At 43.8% G+C, this 18714-nt stretch overlaps 1 long non-coding RNA gene across 2 annotated transcripts in view; it reads right to left on the bottom strand.

Moving 5' to 3' along the window:
- Positions 1-10742: 10742 nt before the first annotated feature.
- LOC134761751 (uncharacterized) overlaps positions 10743-18714 on the bottom strand; it is a 292218-nt gene continuing 284246 nt past the window's right edge. For both annotated transcript variants that reach the window (XR_010140828.1, XR_010140827.1), the window contains one exon: positions 10743-12489. This is a non-coding gene — a long non-coding RNA (uncharacterized LOC134761751). The remainder of the gene's footprint in view (positions 12490-18714) is intronic.

Raw genomic sequence — 18714 nt, 5'->3', positions numbered from 1 at the left:
TGATTAGTTAGAGGGCACATCCCTGACTGCCACAGCAGAAACTAATGATTCCACAGCAAGAGAGCCATGCCCTGATGTCACTGCCTAGCTGGTGCAGATGTTGAAAGCAGAGTTCCTTCATCTCCCAACCAGCTGCCCTCCCCAAGCCTCTCTGCCTTGGGTCTATTCTCTGCACTCCGCTCTGATAATCATTGGATAGCTTTCCACACAAGGTCAAAATCCTTTACAACCTGACCCCAGCCTTTTATCTCTGACCACCCTGTACATTACACCCTTTACTCCAACCATCGGCAACCAACATCCATTTCCTGAAACGCAACCCACTCTTAAGTCTGGTGACCTTTGCACATACTGTCTCTTCTGACTAAAATGTTTTTCCCTTTGACTGACACCAATCCAACCTATAAGACCTTGTCCAAATAGCATCTCCTCCATGCTACCCCCCGTCTGGGTTCCAACTTCACAACATACATGCTTCTAGTGCAACACTAATCTCATTTGCTATGGTTTGGATATTTGTCCCCTCCAAACCTTATATTGAAATTTGATCCCCAGTGTTGGAAGTGGGGCTTAATGAGAGGTGTTTGGGTCACGGAGGTAGATTCCTCATGAATACATTAATGCCCTGAATTGGGGGAATGAGAGAGTTATTACTCTATTAGCTCCCTCAAGAGCTGGTTGTTTAATAGACCCTGGCACCTCTTCCCACCTTGCTTTCTCTCTAGCCATGTGATCTCTGGACACACTGGCTCCCATTTGCCTTCCGCCATAGTGGAAGCAGCCTGAGGCCCTCAGATGCAGATGCTGGTGCCATGTTTCTCGTACAGTCTTGAGTTACCATGAGCCAAATAAACCTCTTTTCTTTATAAGTTACCCAGTTGTCACTAAGACAACTAAGTGTTGTCTTAGTCTGTGTTGTGTTGCTATACAGGGATGCTTTATAGCAACACAACACAGACTAAGGCAACACTGTTATAAATTCATTCTGCTGTGTTATAAATTAATTCTCTGTCAGTTCCTGAACTCCTCAAGGTCAGGAATATGTCTTGTGTTTCTAATTTCGGCAGGAAATCCTGCAGGAATGAGGTTCAGTGTAAATCCACTGAACAAATACCTTTAAATAAACTGGGCTTTGAGGAGCACATTGTGACTTACAAAGGGCTACTCCACCCAGTCTCTAATGTTTTATACTTGCAGAGGGCACCTATCCTTGTGTTTCCAGTCCTAAGAGTCCCTTTCTGGTTTCAGTGAAGTTTAGAGGACCCACATCATTCCACTGATCAATAAACGCCATATCTACTTTACCCTGCTATGTGCTTAGAATTAGACTAGTTAGTGTGGGGAATTCAAAAGCAAGGCCTTGTCTTTGAAAGATTTGCATTCTAGGACTCACATAAGCAAAACAGTGACAGAAAAGTACTTGGAAAATCACTTGAGTTTAAAAAAAAAAAAAGTAGGAGCAGTGGTTTGAAAATTTCAAGTCCTATTACATCAGTGGGTTGCAATCAGTTTGGTGAATCATGACTAACATTTTTAAATGAAATGGAATGGAAATGTGATGAGATAGGACAAGATAGGCTAGCATAGCATTACATTGCATAGAATAGAAAATAGACCTGTGCATCAGAGGTAGCAAGAGTAAGTATTGTATAAATGTTTTGAGTCATGGTATGCTATGCTTCTTACCATAGGTCATGGCCAAAACTACTGTGTTAGAACTCGGAAGTCAGTAGGGAATGGGCAATAAGAGAAATAGCCAAAATGCCTTATATAAGAAATTTGATCCTGAAAAGAATAAAGAAGAAAGGGGCAAAAAAAAATTAAAATAGCAAGTAATCTATAATCAAAGGTTAGCAAAAGTCCCCTAGTGATGGATCACCAAAGTCGTTTTAAGAATTGTGAAATACCTAATGTTTAATTAAAGGCTGTTTTGCAGAGACAAGAAAGACTGCTAAAGTCTGCTAACAAAAACTCTGCCCTTCCTTGACCAAAACACACAGCATAACCTCATTCTGCAAAGAATGTAGTTTGTCTGTTTAAGCAACACTACCATTGATTCAAGCTAATTATGTGTGGAATGAAGACAGCAAGACAGCTTAGAAGATGGTCCAACCACTGTGTGAAGGAAGAGGGCCTCACAGCCAGTAGAGAGCAAAACTCAGTAACATAGTAAGCCTCTAGGAATTTGCAAAAGTCTTAGCAAGGACTTCATACAGTCAGAGGGGCAGATGGGGATTTAAGCCAATCTTCTCTAGGTCTCAAGGGACTGGAGACCCCAGCCAACATCACAGTCTTCTGTAAATGTTCACACTGCCTTATGGTGAGGAGTGTCACAATTAGGTTACAAAGACAGACTGACATGTCACCCAGTCCAGCCAGTTATACCACTATCTTCTCTCCTAGGAGCTAGAAACAAATGCAGAGAGGGAGATGATGCTGTTTCCTGCAGCTACTATCTCCCCATCAGTGATAGCCCTGAGATGGTACAAAATATGTCTGATAGGATATCCCCTCTGAATTCTAAGTGCCTATTCTCGGTTCCCTGTTCTGAGCCTTCTTCTCCCCTGACCTAATAGCCACAAATCATTCCCAAGCTTTTCTGAGGACTTGGCTTTCATTCCCCCCACCAGCTGGTCACCATCATCCAAAAACACCCCACTTCATTCCTGGTTCCTCTGCAGCATGATAGCACTCCAGTTATAAGTGGCTGCACACAGGAGCCAGGAGCCTCAGCCACCCTTTCTTTGGATGCTATATTTGTATTAAGGCAGTCTGAGGTCCCAGGAAAATAATCATGGCTGTTGACAGTCAATGAGTTTGTCTAATTAAGCTCGTAGGAATTGAGAGGATTGTGCGCATCCTGTCCAGCTGCCCCATGGCTTTCAAAGCACAAGTTCTTCTAGCTAATTCGATATAAAGAGTCTGTGTTTCCTCTACAGAGCCTAAGAACAGAAAATGTGATTTCCTGCCGCTTATTCATAATAGAGTTCCACCACATCAAAACAACTCAATGTTCCTGTGGTTATAATAGTGTTTTTGCTATTTTTGCCCAATAAGTAGTCTCATGGAACTTTCACCCTGGTCCAGATTTTTGAAATTGTGATATTGATTGATACTCAGCTTGGTGTACCAGAAAGAGAACAGAGAGTAAATGAGGCTGCCTAGGCTTAGAGCTGGGCTCCATCACGAATCAGCTCTGTGACTTTTGCAAGTGTCTTCACCTTGACCTTGACTTACAGTGCCTCAGTTTCTCCATCTATAAAGGAAGGGTAATAAAAGTACCCATTGACTGTTGGGAGGTTTGAGCATGGTCATCCATATGAAATGATTGACACAGGGCCTGGCAGCTGTCAAGTGTCCAATAAGCAGAGTGATCATTTACTCTCTTGTCCTAATTGGGGTAATTCAAAAGCAATAAGAAACACTACTAAAAATTATATAGAGACACAACGTAAACTTGGATGCATGGCCTCCTGTCAATGTGCATCAGCCTTGATGATGAGGAGGAGGAGGAAGATATGATGACAATGATAATGATGATGACGATGATAATGATGATGACGATGATAATGATGATGATGACAATAATGATGATTATGATGACATTATACTTACCTGAGTCCTCATTTCCCATTCTACAAAAGAAAGATAATACCGCTAACATTATAGAATGACTGAAAGGATTAGAAGCAATCCAATCTACATAAATTGCCTAACATAGAGCAGTTATTCAATAAACATTGGGTTTTCTTAGGTTATTTTTGTGGCTTCCAGCCCAAAGTTCATTTCCTTGATGGTTTGCCCCTTCTGACATCATAAATAGGGAGGAAATCCTGCTTCCCACGGCTTTACATCCAAGTAAAACCAATTAATAACTGAAGAGGAAGGAACGGCCATGCAGGGAGAGGCAATCTGAGCCCTTTCTTGGCTGCAGCTGATGAATATAAACGATTTGAAAATTAAAAAACCATTAGGCTATTAAAAATAGCTTCTAAGAACAATCCCTCAATAAATTATTTTCATGCTTAAAAACCCAACTGGAAAGAATATAAATGGTAATACAGGCCATCTGAAAAGTCAATAACCAGATATAATGGTCAATTTCTTTGATATTATTGTCTAATTAAGCAATTTAGCATTCGTTGAAATTGCATTTAACTGAGTCAGTATCGTCTAAAAGTGATGTAGAACCAATTTCTTTAGCCCTAAAGAGAAAAAAAATAAAACTTTAATACAAGGAAGAACAGATTCTAATTGATGTTTTTGACTCAACTGGCTGGATTTCCAAAATGCAATTCAACAGCTAAAAAAGGGAAACCATTGAATGAGCCACTGCTTACAGCTGAGACGCACAGACCCCATCCTTCAGAGGGCGGTAGCCCTCTACACATTTGTGTACCTGGGAGATGGGAAATGCTCCATCTTCACAGCCTCTTGCCCACAGAAGCAAGAAGTTCTAAGTGGTTCTCTCTCAGTTCAGTGATTCTCAAGCTTTTTGGAAGCTTTGTAAATTTCATTGCCCAAACTACTCTCCAGACCAATCAATTCAGAATTACTGGTTCTGGGACACTAGCTTCCATATTTTTTAAAGTCCCCCAAGAGATTCCTCTGTGCACCCAAAGTTGAGAGCCGCTGTTAGGGATGATCCCTGAGACATCTATAAGCTCCAGTCAGGTAGTCAAAAAATTCCTTAAGAACATTAAGAACACAACCCTTCTAGTTTTCAGCCTCAATGCTCTGAAAAACAAAATCAGTTGGTAGGTTGTCTTTACATTTGCACTGACACCCCAAACGACCCTGGAGGAATACATCCAGCAAGAAAACTGTAGCATGAAAGGTGAACAGTCCTTGTGCTGAGAGCAAAACTCACTTTGTTGTGTGTGCTCCTGACAGCTGCTGCCCCCAAGTACTCACCTCCCTAGAAACTGCAACCTTCCCCGGAACCAGTGACATAACTAGCAATGGGTGAAATGCATTGCTTATTTAGTGGCTGAGGCAGTAGGATCACTTGAGGCCAGGAGTTCAAAACCAGCCTGGGCAACCTAGAAAGATCCCGTCTCTACAAAAACTTAAAAAATTAGCTGGACTTGGTCACGTGCCTGTAGTCCCAGCTACTCAAGATGCTGAGGTGGGAGGGTCACTTGAGCCCAGGAGCTGGAGACTGCAGTGAGCCACGATGGCACCACTGCACTCCAGCCTAGGTAAAAAGACCCTGTCTGAAAATAATAATAATGATTATTATTGTTATTATTATTTTGCTGTGTGGAATGCAGCTTCCAAAGTAGCCCAAGACAACTCTCCCTTCCTGATGTTCATACCTCTGTGTAGTCTCCTCTGACACTGTATCAGGCTGATCTGTGTGACCAGTAGCATAAGGCAGACCTGACGGTATTTCACTACCAAGGCCAGGTCCTAACAGAGAGGGTAGCTTCTTCTGCCTTTCTCTCTCTTGAATCAGTTGCTCTGGAAGAAGCCAACTGCATGTCACAAAGAGACTCAAGCAGCCCTACGCAGAGGTGCATGCGGCTAGGAACCAATACCTCAATCCAACACACAGCCAGGGGCTCAACCTCCTGCCAATAGCCACGTGAGTCTGTTTAAACATGGATCCTCCATCCCAGTTAAGCCTTCAGACGATCATAGCCCCAGTCTATATCTTGACTGCAACCTCACAGGAGATGCTGAGCCAGATCACTCAGCTAAGCTGCTGCTGAATTTCTGGCCCACAGTAACCAGGAGACAATTAATGTTTGTTGTTTTAAGCCACTAAGTATCAGGGTAATTTGTTACTAGGAAAGACAAAGCTAACACAGCATGTAAACTTGAAGTCCAGGCTGGGCACAGAGGTTCATGCCTGTAATCCCAGCACTTTGGGAGGCCAAGGTGGGAGGATCCCTTGAGTCCAGGAGTTCAAATCCAGCCTGGGCAACATAGCAAGACTCTGTCTCTACAGAAAATTTAAAAATTAGCTGAGCATGGTGGTATGCATCTGTAGTCCCATCCACTTGAGAGGCCGAAGTGGGAGAATGGCTTGAACCCAGGAGGTGGAGATTGCAGTGAGCCAAGATCACACCACTGAATTCCAGCCTGGGAGATAAAGTAAGACTCTGTCCCCCAACCAAAAAAAAAAGGTGTACTTCAATAATCTTCTGACTCATCTCCCTGCTCCTGCTCTTATATCCCTCCCACCCATTGTCCATACACCAGTCAGAAGGAATTTTCTAGAATCAACATTATGTCAGAAGTTCCCAAACTTTCTCAGTTCATGTCATTCTAAGTAACTTAGCATTTTTTTTTTTTGAGACAGAGTCTCACTCTGTCGCCCAGGCTGGAGTGCAGTGGTGGGATCTCAGTTCACTGCACCCTCTACCTCCCAGGTTCAAGTGATTCTCCTGCTTCAGCCTCCTAAGTAGCTGGGACTACGGGCGCACTCACCATGCCCAGCTAATTTTTGTATTATTAGTAGAGACAGGGTTTCACCATGTTAGCCAGGCTGGTCTCGAACTCCTGACCTCATGATCTGCCCACCTGGGCCTTCCAAAGTGCTAGGATTACAGGCGTGAGCCACCGCACCCGGCCTGCAATTTTTTTACAGCATCCAAAAGGAATACCAACAGTCCTTTTTGCTTAGGTCCACACAGCTGAATATGTATTTTTGTCTTAACAATTTAGTAGCCATTTGAAAAAATAATGCACATATGTTGGAAGAAAAAATATTTTTGTATTATTCTTAAGTAACACAATTTCTTGCCAGTGAGATGTGTGCCCTGTTGGACGCTCAAACCTTGGAATCAGATTGGACCCTGCCACCCTCATGTCCTGTTTCACATTGATTTTTGCTTTTTAGCACAGCAACTACCAACCCTAATAACAGGGTTACATATGCTTCTTTGGGTCTAGTCACACTACTCAAAGTTTTATAGTGAATAATATTTACATAATCATACAATTGTAAATGCTGTCTGTTAGTTCTAAGTCTTTTTCCACCAACCAATAATCAATGCCTAGAGGACCTATTTTTATGGTTTAAGAAGAGAACGTAAGTGTTTTAAATCCACAAATACAAAAGAGATGGGAGGGGAGGCAGCAATATTAACCAACAAAATTTATGGGTCAAAAGTTAGTTGTAGAGTCTTTCATTCAGGTTTATGGTGGTAACTGAGAGAAGAGCTACAAAGTGAAATTCAGTTGAGTCTACACTGTGAGCCTAAGGATGGAGGTGGGAAAGAGTTTCATTTTTCATTTCTGAGCACTCTTCCTTTTATATTCTCTGGAACCACTTTTTTTAAAACTGTATTACTTTTATAATAAAAATAAAATCATATTAGGCTGGTGGTTGGTGCAAAAGTAATTGTGGTTTTTGTCATTAGTTTTTTGTTTTTTGTTTTTTGTTTTTTGAGACGGAGTCTCACTCTGTCACCCAGGCTGGAGTGCAATGGCGCGATCTCAGCTCACTGCAACCTCTACCTCCCAGGTTCAAGCAATTCTCCCGCCTCCGCCACCCGAGTAGCTGGGACTACCAGCACGCGCCAACACGTCTGGCTAATTTTTGTATTTTTAATAGAGACTGGGTTTCGCCATTTTGGCCAGGCTGGGCTCGAACTCCTGACCTCAGGTGATCCATCCGCCTTGGCCTCCCAAAATGCTGGGATTACAGGCATAAGCCACTGCGCCTGGCCTTTCATTACTTTTTAATGGCAGAAACCACAATTACTTTTGTACCAACCTAATATCTTTATTTCCAGGTGGTGTATTAACACCTTCTCTTCCAGAAGTCTCCCATCCACCATCTTTCTCCTAACAAACTGGTTTAGAGTGACTTTCCAGCTATGTGCCAGGTTATGTGTTCAACTGCCAGGTCCCGCTGAAGTTCCATATCCCAACGCTTTTCCACCGCTGGTGCCATTTCTCAAATGGTTCCTTCATACCAGACTCTGCCAACATGATATCCTCATCCAACTCTTCTTTCCAACCCGTTACCTTTCAGAAGACAAACACTATGTCCTAAGTCTTATTTATATGTGCATCCCCTCTGTGTGCCCGGGTTAGGACCACACAGAGAAGATGCTCTACAAATACTTGCTTTCTGATTCCAAGGCCCTTAGGCTACCAAAAAAAGAAGTTGAATATTAGCCTCAAAAGAATACAGCATTTACTTATGTGAATTATCTACTGGACTCATTTTTCCTGCAGGGCAGTGCTTGATTTTTACACATTCTCAAGCCATTAGAGACCAACAGATGCTAACAGACAAAAGCCACTCAATACCTGTCTGTGAAATGAATAAATTGATGAATGAGTAAATTCAGCAAATTGGAAGAACAGCCACTTAGAATTGTGTGTGTGTGTGTGTGTGTGTGTGTGTATGTGTGTTTGTGTGGGTGTATGTGGAGACGGTGTCTGACTATGTTGCCCGGGCTGGTCTTCAACTCCTGGACTCAAGTGACCCTCCCACCTTAGCCCCCGAAAGTGTCGGAATTCATCTAGAATTAAAATTCTTCACTACTGCAGAAATTATCCAGTAGCACTCTTGCCTTCAAATTATATTTTTCATTAACTTTGACATTAAACATTGAAGTGTTTCATCTGCATCTGTCATTTTCAAAAACTATGGTATTTAAAAGAGATCTTTGCTAGAGACGTCTACCGTGCATTTATTAAAGTCCTCATTTGGATCTGGATTTGTCTAAAAAGGGAAAAAGAGTCCTAGATTTGTTTTGTTTTGTTTTTGCTTTTTTTTTTTTTTAACTTGCTTCAATTAATAACACCAACAATATCAAGAGCAGCCAGGATGGCTCTCTCTGTCTCTCTCTCTCTGTCTCTCTCTCTCTCTCTCTGTCTCTCTCTCACACACACACACACATGCACATGCACACATATACACACACGCGCACACACACACACACACACACTGTCCATCACTCAGCCTCTTGAATCCCATTGAAAGCCCTGAGGATCCATCAGGCCTCATGAAAGATTTCCTTTGTGCAATTCATCTTTGAGGTTTTCTCTGAGATGACTCTAAACCCTTGAAATACTTCAGGCTAATAGCTATTACCTGTGTTAAGTACAGCACTAACTACATCTTAAAGGCCTTTGATGTTCCAAGAAGGAGTATTACACATCGCCTTTGGAGCTAGGATAACCCCCAATTACTGGCAGACGCTATGAGAATATGACAATGAAAACATACTAGCAGCTTCTACTGTATTCGCTCAAATATATTTCCTCTGCCAGGCCCAGAGCTTGCAACAACATCCCACAGTGAATCTCTCCGATATCGCTTTTTCATAACCTCAGCAAAAAGGCTGATAGGCTGGTGTGATGGTTAATACTGAGTGTCAACTTGATTGAATTAAAGGATGCAAGGTATGGTTCCTGGGTGTGTCTGTGAGGGTGTTGCCAGAGGAGATTAACATTTGAGCCAGTGGACTGGGAGAGGCAGACCCATCCTCAATCTGGGTGGGCACCATCTAATCAGCTGCCAGCGTAGCTAGGATACAAGCAGGCAGAGGAACGTGGAAGGACTAGACTTTGCTGAGTCCTCCAGCCTTCATCTTTCTCCCATACTGAATACTTCCTGCCTTCAAACATCAGACTCCAAGTTCTTCCTCTTTTGGACTCTTGGACTTACACCAGTGGTTTGCCAGGGGCTCTCGGGCCTTTGGCCATGGACTGAAGGCTGCACGGTCGGCTCCCCTGCTTGTGAGGTTTTGGGACTTGACTTGGAATCGCTTCCTTGCTCCTCAACTTCCAGACGGCCTATTGTGGAACTTCTCCTTGGGAACATGTGAGGCAATACTCCTTAATAAACTCCCCTTCATATATACATCTATTCATCCCTCTAGAGAACCCTGGCTAGTACAGATGGTCATTGGTTCTCGCCATTTATCAAATATTTATTCTGGGTCCAGAGCTGTACTGAACATATAAGGAACTTAAGACAGTGCCCACACACAGCAAACGTCACCCCTAAACCAGAGATGACCCCATTGATGAGTGTGTGGATGGAATACTGGAACACGGGATGCCTGTCAGCTGGCCGCTGGGTCTGTGGTGGCTCTGTCCACCTGCTTGTGTTTGACACTGGAAGAATCAGGTGTCCGGTTCCCAGCATCTGTTCATGATCTGGACTGAAGGGCAGGGTTGAGGATGTGGAGGAGGGAAGGTATCCTCCCTCAATGGCAAATAAATGGGTATGGATATGAAAGAAAGATAAATCAGGTTCAGCTCTTCTCCACTGCAGTTTCAAGCAATGAAGTCCAATTCATATAAAGTCCCTGTGCAACGAGGAATCAGACATGTAGGGAAGTTACCACTCTAGTTTACTTGTTCCCAGGGCCTCTCCTCTGCAGACTCTCAGGGTACCTCCAATGGCCACGTGGACCAGCAGAGTTGACCCTCCATGCTCCAGAGCCCTCCTGCTTTCCCTCCCTTCCCTCCTCTCCCCCAACACTTTCCATTTTTTTTTTCTTCCATGGATGTCATCACTTTTGTTCTGCTTGATAAAGAGAGGAGAGCATTGGAGGCCTGGGAGAGGAAAGAGGAAGGAAGAGAAGAACCTCTGTGGTCTCCTCTGGTTGAACCTTCAGATTCAATACCTTTGGGAAAAAAATACTCAAAATCTGATAAACTGTCTTGTAAAAGTTTATCTTTTTGTCAGAGTCCTCCAAAAAAACCCCACAATTAATAGAAGATATAGATAGATAATAGATAGATAAGATAGATAGATGATTAGCTAGATAGATAGATAGAAGACAGATGATAGATACATAGATGATAGATACATAGATAGATAATAGATAGAAGATAGAGAGAGAGAGATAGATAGATGATAGATAGATAGATAGATAGATAGATAGATAGATAGATAGATAGATAGATAGATAGGAAAATAGGGAATTAGGGTAACCAAGGGTAAAGGTACAAGCAAAAGAATAGCAGGTGCAGCCACTTCTAGGCAAGACGAGGCAGCAAACAGGCAACATCCTCACTCCTGTGATAACAAGACAAGTCTCCACTTCAGCCTCTGATTGACTGCGGTATGGGTAGTGAAAGTACCCATATGTCCCTATAAATAGTTTTTAGGTTTTCATCTGGCTCAAGTGGGTTCCTACTAGCTGCAACCAAAGAGATCTACAAAATGCAGTGGCCAATACGTATACACATATACGCAATGGCTATTGTGGCTCAGTGCTGTAGATGTGTGTTACCTCCAAGACGTGGTGGACAGAGTACAGGCACCAAGGATGTACAGACGACAAGAGATCCCTCAACCTGATAGCAGAGGGAGGCTTTTCATAGACATTGGCTTTGCAGGGTGCCCAGGAATTGTCCAGCAGAGGAAGTAGTCCAGGCAGCAGGAACCACATTTTAGATTCTGTGTTTCTGCAAGATTAACACCAAGCTAACTGTCACCATTCTTGGGCCAAAAAACAGCCAACTTGGAAACAACACCTCTGCCCAGTTGCCATGTTAAATGGAGCCAGGCGTTTAGAGATTGAGCTGTCCTGGATCCTCCCGTTTCCAAAAGGAAGCCTCAAATTATCTGCCAGTGGAAACCACATCTATTGATTCCCAAAGCAAATCGATTCCCCTAACTGTGTATTGCCATTCAGACACAGACACTGAGAAATACTACCTCCTAATTACAAGAGCAACATTCAAGCTGCACAAATATTTGCTTTGTTTCTCCACACTTCACCAATTAAGCTAAAGTATAGAGTAAAATTGCATTACAGCAGATTGAACAAACAAAATGCTATGGGTAGCGGGCACCTCAAGGGATGCATGGAAATAGGAGATAGGTCTCGTGGCTTGACAATAGGTCTTTCCCTTGAAGCCCAGGATAGGTTAATGCAGGATATGTCTTTTAAATTAATGTGTACATTTAAGTCAATGTATATCTTTTAAGTCAATGTATATCAGTGTCTATGTTGCAGGCATATACAACTGCATGCAACAGCAATTGACGTACCTTTGTTTGTTTCTTTGTTTGTTTTCAGACAACGTCTCACTCTGTCACCCAGGGTGGAGTTCAGTGGTGCCATCTCTGCTCACTGCAACCTCCGCCTGCCAGGTTCAAGCAATTCTCCTGACTCAGCCTCCCGAGTAGCTGGGACTACAGGTGTCCGCCACCGCACCCAGCTAATTTTTTTGTTTTTTTTTAGTAGAGACGGGATTTCACCATATTGGCCATGCTGGTCTTGAACTCCTGAACTTAAGTGATCTGCCAGCCTCAGCCTCCCAAAGTACTGGGATTACAGGTGTGAGCCACCATGCCTGGCCAATTGGCTGTTGATTTGATACAGGTGTCCCATAAATAAGCATCCTTCTCTTAGCCTGGGTCCAGAATCCTTCAAACCATTGTGTTCTGCTCTCAAGCTATTTCTCTTCAGCATTTCCACTGCTTCCTATTCATTCATCTCTGTTTTTCTTTTTTTTCTCTTGCTCCATCTTAGCTGGGGGGTCTTGTGGGAGAGAAGCCTCCTGCAAAAACAAGAAAGGAAAAAAATAAAAGCATTTTCCATGTGCTGGTGACACTGGGGGAAGAAAAGGTTTCTAAAAAATTGTCACATGGTTTAATTTTATTCTACAGTCTCTCTTGCTGCTGAGTGTCCTCCTGGCCCCAAGGCCAGTGAGTTTTGTGTCCTCACCATGCTGGGAAAGGCATAATAAGCGGATTAAGAGCCCAGCCTGGGACAGTGCTGCTCAGGCAGTCTGGCGGCTTTCATTAGTGTCAAACTGCAGGAAAATGACCTGGTCTCCCCTTGTACATAACCAGGAATCTTGAGAAATTCTAATCAGAAAGAAGAGAAGGAGGAATGGTACAGGAAATGACTGCTGCCTGCACCAGGATGCCTCTGTAGTATCACAGAGCTCTGGTGATGGCCAGGTGGTCCCCAGTGATTCACTGGCATTATTCATTGGCATCTGTGCTAGGCCTAAGAGCTGTAGAGATGAACAAGACACATATCAGGCTTTGGGGATGCTTCAGGTCTGGACACAGCCTTGCAGACTGGGTTCCTGTGAGGCTGCACAAAGCAGGCAGAACACATCGTACCACACTAGAGTTAGCCTGGAAGACCCTTGGGGGTGAAGCAGGTCAGCAAGGAGAGAAACGATTTCAGGAAAAAGAAGAGCTTGAGAAAGTGAAGAGGCATGAATACAACATGGTGTGCTGGAAGAAAGCAAGAGGATCCAAGATTATCGTCAGACCCAATGACACTGAAATAGATTGGCCTGGAAGAGAATGGAGTTGACTTCGTATACTTACAGTACCTTGTCTCCTACGTGTGAACGTGTCTTTGACTTTGACTAGGGTTTGTTTTTGTTTTGTTTTGTTTTTTGAGATGGAGTCTCACTCTGTCACCCAGGCTGGAGTGCAATGGTGCAACCTCGGCTCACTGCAACCTCCGCCTCCCGGGTTCAAGCAATTCTCCTGCCTCAGCCTCCTGAGTAGCTTGGACTACAGGCGTGTGCCACCACACCCGGCTAATTTTTGTATTTTTAGTAGAGATGGGGTTTCACCGTGTTAGCCAGGATGGTCTCGATCTCCTGACCTTGTGATCCGCCCACCTCGGCCTCCTAAAGTGCTGGGATTATAGGCGTGAGCCACGGCACCGGCCTGTTTTTGTTTTTGTTTTTGTTTTGCTCAGGCCTTGCAAGAGCTGGGCATACAGCAATGACTAAGACACGGTCCCTGCCTTCAAGGGTCTCTGTCTAGTAAGAGAGACCCTGTGCTCATGCCAGATCTGACACTGACATTGCTCCAGAGATTCAGAACAGAAAGAGATCCCTGAAGACTGGAATGCTCATTGACTGTGGGATGCAACCCTCCAGGGGAGGAACAGTGAGAGTAAAACAGGCAGAACCAGGAAGCAAGATGTGAAGCAGTTGGTGATAAGACAAGCCCAGCCTCGTATATGCCAATCAGTGAAGCTTGGACTTCAAGAGATTAAAATGGGCAGTATGCGGTGGCTCACGCCTAGAATCCCAACACTTTGGGAGGCTGAGGCAGATGGCTCACTTGAGGTCAGGAGTTTGAGACGAGCCTGGCTAACATGGCAAAACCCCATCTCTACTACAAATACAAAAATTAGCCGGGCATGGTGGCGGGCACCTGTAATCCCAGCTACTTGGGGAAGCTGAGGCAGGAGAATCACTTGAGCCCAGAGGCAAAAGTTGCAGTGAGCCAAGACTGTGCTACTGCACCCCAGCCTGGGCAACAGAGCAAGACTGTCTCAATAAATAAATAAATAAATAAATAAATAAAAAGGTTAAAATGATGCAAAGGCTCTGGCCAAAGCCGAGTGATGTTGGCTCCATCCCTAACCCTTATGCAGGTTTCAGATGCTTCAGGGAACACACAAGTCAACTTATGAAACCCTCCCACTTGTGCACAGTATGAGATGACAGGAAGGGCCTCCCAGGATTTGGAGAGCTTGGTTAATAAAATTAAGACATGGCAGATGAGATTGGATATGTATAAAATCATCTCAAGAGACAGACCGAGGCAGAAGACAAGAAAAAGATGGCTTATCTGAGGCCCAATCAATGACATTTGCAATATCCTAAGAAGAAATAGGTCAAGGAAATTGATAGCCAGCATGGATCTAGGTTACCTTGCTCACTGACCTGTCCACTGGGAGGAATTCTCAGAGCCCAGGGTGCAATTAACATGATGAGATGGTTTAGGGGATGTTATTTCCAAGAGTAGAGCTGGATGCATCAGGCTGTCATGCTCTGACAGCATCAGCTGTAGAGATGTTCTTGCCAAATCCCTCAAAAGGAGATGGTTTTCTGTTTGGATCAGTTAAGACGTTTTTATTTCCCATGACAGAAAACCCAGCGCAAACTGGCTGAAGCAGAAAAAGAGCAATTTGTTGGCTGAAAGACTGAGGTGTGCAGGACAGGACCAGCCTCGGGCAGTCCTGTGCGAGGACACAGGGCTGTTATCAGGAACTGGCCTAGTAGGTGCCACATGCTGTGCTAAGTACTGAGGATTTAGGAGGAATTAAAAGAAGCTCAGTCCCCTCGTTAGCAGAGCTTGATTCTTACTCGTCACCTCTTCCAGCAGCTATGTCCATGGCAGACTTTGCTTTTTTTTAATGAGACAGGGTCTTGCTCTGTTGCCCAGGCTGGAATGCAGTGGTGCCATCAAAGCTCACTGCAGCCTCAACCTCCTGGGCTCAAGCCATTCTCCTGCCTCAGCCTCCCGAGTATCTGGGACTACAAATGCATGCCACCATGCCTGGCTACTTTTTAAATTAGAGAGAGAGTCTCACTATGTTGCCCAGGCTGGTCTTGAACTCCTGGCCTCAAGTGATCCCCCAACTTCAGCCTCCCTAGTAGCTTAGATTACAGGCATGCACCACCATGCCTGGCTAAATTTTTTTTTAATTTTTTGTGGAGACAGGGTCTTACTATGTTGCCCAGACTGATCTCAAACACCTGGCCTCAAGCAATCTTCCTGCCCAGCCTCCCAAGTAGCTGGGACTACTGGCATACACCACCATGCCCAGCTATTTTTCAGACACAAGGTTTTACCATGTAGCCCAGGCTAGTCTTGAACTCCTGGCCTCAGCCTCCCAAAGTGCTGGGATTACAGGCATGAGTCACCATGCCTGGCCCGTGGCAGACATTGCCCATTGATCCCTGCACTCTATGCTGAGCTCAGCCTGGGTCTTTTGGTCTGTCTTCACATCGTGCCCCAGAAAAGCACTATTGATTGGCTAAAATTGGTTCATGAAATAAAACTACCTGTCATCCTTCCCCTAGAGCCTAGCAGCATTAAGTACAGCCAACACTTACAGGGTGCTTGTATAAGCCCATTTTCACACTGCTGATAAAGGCATACCTGAGACTGGGCAATTTAAAAAAAGAAAGAGGTTTAATGGACTTACAGTTCCACATGGCCAAGGAGGCCTCAGAATCATGGTGGAAGGTGAAGGCACGTTTCACATGGTGGCAGACAAGAGAAGACAGCTTGTGCAGGGAAACTCCCCTTTTTACAACCATCAGATCTTGTGAGACTTATTCACTATCATGAGAACAGCATAGGAAAGACCCGCCCCCATGAGTCAATCACCTCCCACCAGGCTCCTCGCACGACATGTGGGAATTATGGGAGCTACAATTCAAGATGAGATTTGGGTGGGGACACAGCCAAACCATATCAGTGCTCACTGTGTGTTCCTGGGGTGTTAGCTATGCTAACTCATTTAATCCTCAAAATGGCCCCGTGAAGTGGGAACTCTGTCACTAACCCCATTTTACAGATAAGAAAACAAAGGCACAGAGAGATTAAGTACCTGTCCAAGTTACAACTAGCAGATTGGGTTTTTCGTTTTGCTTTGTTTTTCAACATCTATTTTAGATTTGGAGGTACATGTGCCTTGGAGGAGATGTGCAGGTTTGTAACCTGGGTATACTGTGTGATACTGAGGTTTGGGACTGTGACCCTAAATCAGGGCCTACATCACTTGGGGACCTCCCTGATGGCCACTAATGCTAGTACCAGAAAAGCCTCAAAACTTGGACAGTCTCATGGGATCTGTGATGGCCCAGGGCCTCCACATGGTACACAAATCAGAAGGAAAACCAAAATCATACCTCAAAGAAAAAAAAAAGATCCCATCACCCAGGTAGTGAGCATAGCACCCAACAGGCAGTTTTTCAATCCTTGCCCCTATCCCTTTCTACCCCCTTTTATAGTCCACAGCATCTATTATTCCCATCTTTGTGTCCGTGCATGCCCAATGTCTAGCTCCCACTTATAAGTGAGAACATGCAGTATTTGGTTTTCTGTTCCTGCATTAATTGGCTTAGGATAATGACCTCCAGCTGCATCCATGGTACTGCAAAGGGCATGATTTCTTTCTTTTTCATGGCTGCGTAGTATTCCGTGGTGTGCATACACCACATTGTCTTTATCCAATCCATCACTGATGGAAACCTGGGTTGATTCCATATCTTTGCTCTTGTGAATAGTGCTGCGACAAACATACACATGCATGTCAATGAAGCTTGGCCTTACCAGGTATACATTCAAAGGGAAATAAATTGTTCTGTTTTTAGTAGAACAATTTATTTCCCTTTGAATATATACCCAGTAATGGAATTGCTGGGTTGAATGGTATCTCAACTCTTCCGTTGAGAAATCTCCAAACTGCTCTCCACAATGGCTGGGCTAATTTACATTCCCACCAACAGTGTATATATGTCCCCTTTTCTCCCAGCCTTGCCAATATCTGTTATTTTTTTACTTGTTAACAATAGCCATTCTGACTGGTATGAGATGGTATCTCATTGTGGCTTTGATTTGCATTTCTCTGATGATTAGTGACGCTGGGCATTTTTCCATATATTTGTCGGTTGCTTGTGTGCCTTCTTTTGAGAAGTGTCTGTTCGTGTCCTTTGCCCACTTTTTAATGGGGTTGTTTATTTTTTGCTTGTTGATTTAAGTTCCTTATAGATTCTAGACATTAGTTCTTCGTCAGATGCAGAGTTTGTGAATATTCTTTCCCATTCTGTAGGTTGTCTGCTTACTCCCTTAATAGTGTATCTTGCTGTGCAGAAGCTCTTTAGTTTAATTAGGTCCCACTTGTCAATTATTGTTTTTGTTGCAATTCTAGCAGATTGATGAAGCTGGATTTGAACACAGGCTTCCGGATTACCCTGAGGGATGCTGCCTAGGGAGCCAGCCAAGTACCCTGTCGAATCTCCATCCTGTCTTCAAATCACCACAGAAATATGAAACCCAATGACAGGATTTTAGAGAAAATTACAGCATTTTCTAAAGTGCTTTAGCTTTTTATCCAAATTCAAAGAGAGGAGCTAAAATGAATTAAATTATAATTGGATACTATGGGTTTTCTGACTTGTAATTGTCATAATTAATTTACCATCAATATAATGCAAGGAGTTAAAAATAATGGATTGGAAATGGTTGGAAACCCACTGAAAATGTAATATGTACAAGAGAAATACTCATCCTACATATAAAGTACTTAACCAAATATGACATCCTCTAATAAATCTCTCTGTTATTCATTATGGGCTGCCTATGTTACAGTTCACAGTCGAGCTTATCAGTCGCACATAAGAGCTGGTGCAATTGCCTTTTATACGTATGCATTTTTTTTTTTTGAGATAGAGTTTCACTCTTGTTATCTGGGCTGGAGTTCAATGGTGCAATCTCGGCTCACTGCAACCTCCACCTCCCGGGTTCAAGCAATTCTCCCGCCTCAGCCTCCAGAGTAGTTGGGATTACAGGCACCCGCCACCATGCCCAGCTAATTTTTTTTTTTTTTTTTTTTTTTTGTATTTTTGTATTTTTAGTAGAGACAGGGTTTTGCCATGTTGGCCAGGCTGGTCTCAAACTCCTGACGTCGGGTGATCTGCCTGCCTCGGCCTCTCAAAATCCTGGAATTACAGGCATGAGCCACCACGCCCAGCCACAATTGCTTTTTAAGTCTCTCTCAAACCCCCTTTTGGTATCAGAATAAACTTCAAGACAGTTCACTCTTTTAAAGCCTCTGCTTTTGGGGCTTGGGTACTCATTCTCGCAAGAGTCCTGTGTGCAGGGCCCAGAGCCAGAGGCAGCATCAAAGATCCTGGAAACATCAGCTCTGGTAGCAGAGTAGAGAATCAGCAAGAAGAAAGGCACTGTTCTGACATCAGGCAGAGCTGGGTTCAAATCTCGCTTGGCCA

The sequence above is a fragment of the Pongo abelii genome, chromosome 6 (genome assembly GCF_028885655.2).
Source record: "Pongo abelii isolate AG06213 chromosome 6, NHGRI_mPonAbe1-v2.0_pri, whole genome shotgun sequence".
Taxonomy (NCBI): Eukaryota; Metazoa; Chordata; class Mammalia; order Primates; family Hominidae; genus Pongo; species Pongo abelii.
This window is presented reverse-complemented; position numbering and strand designations above follow the sequence as displayed.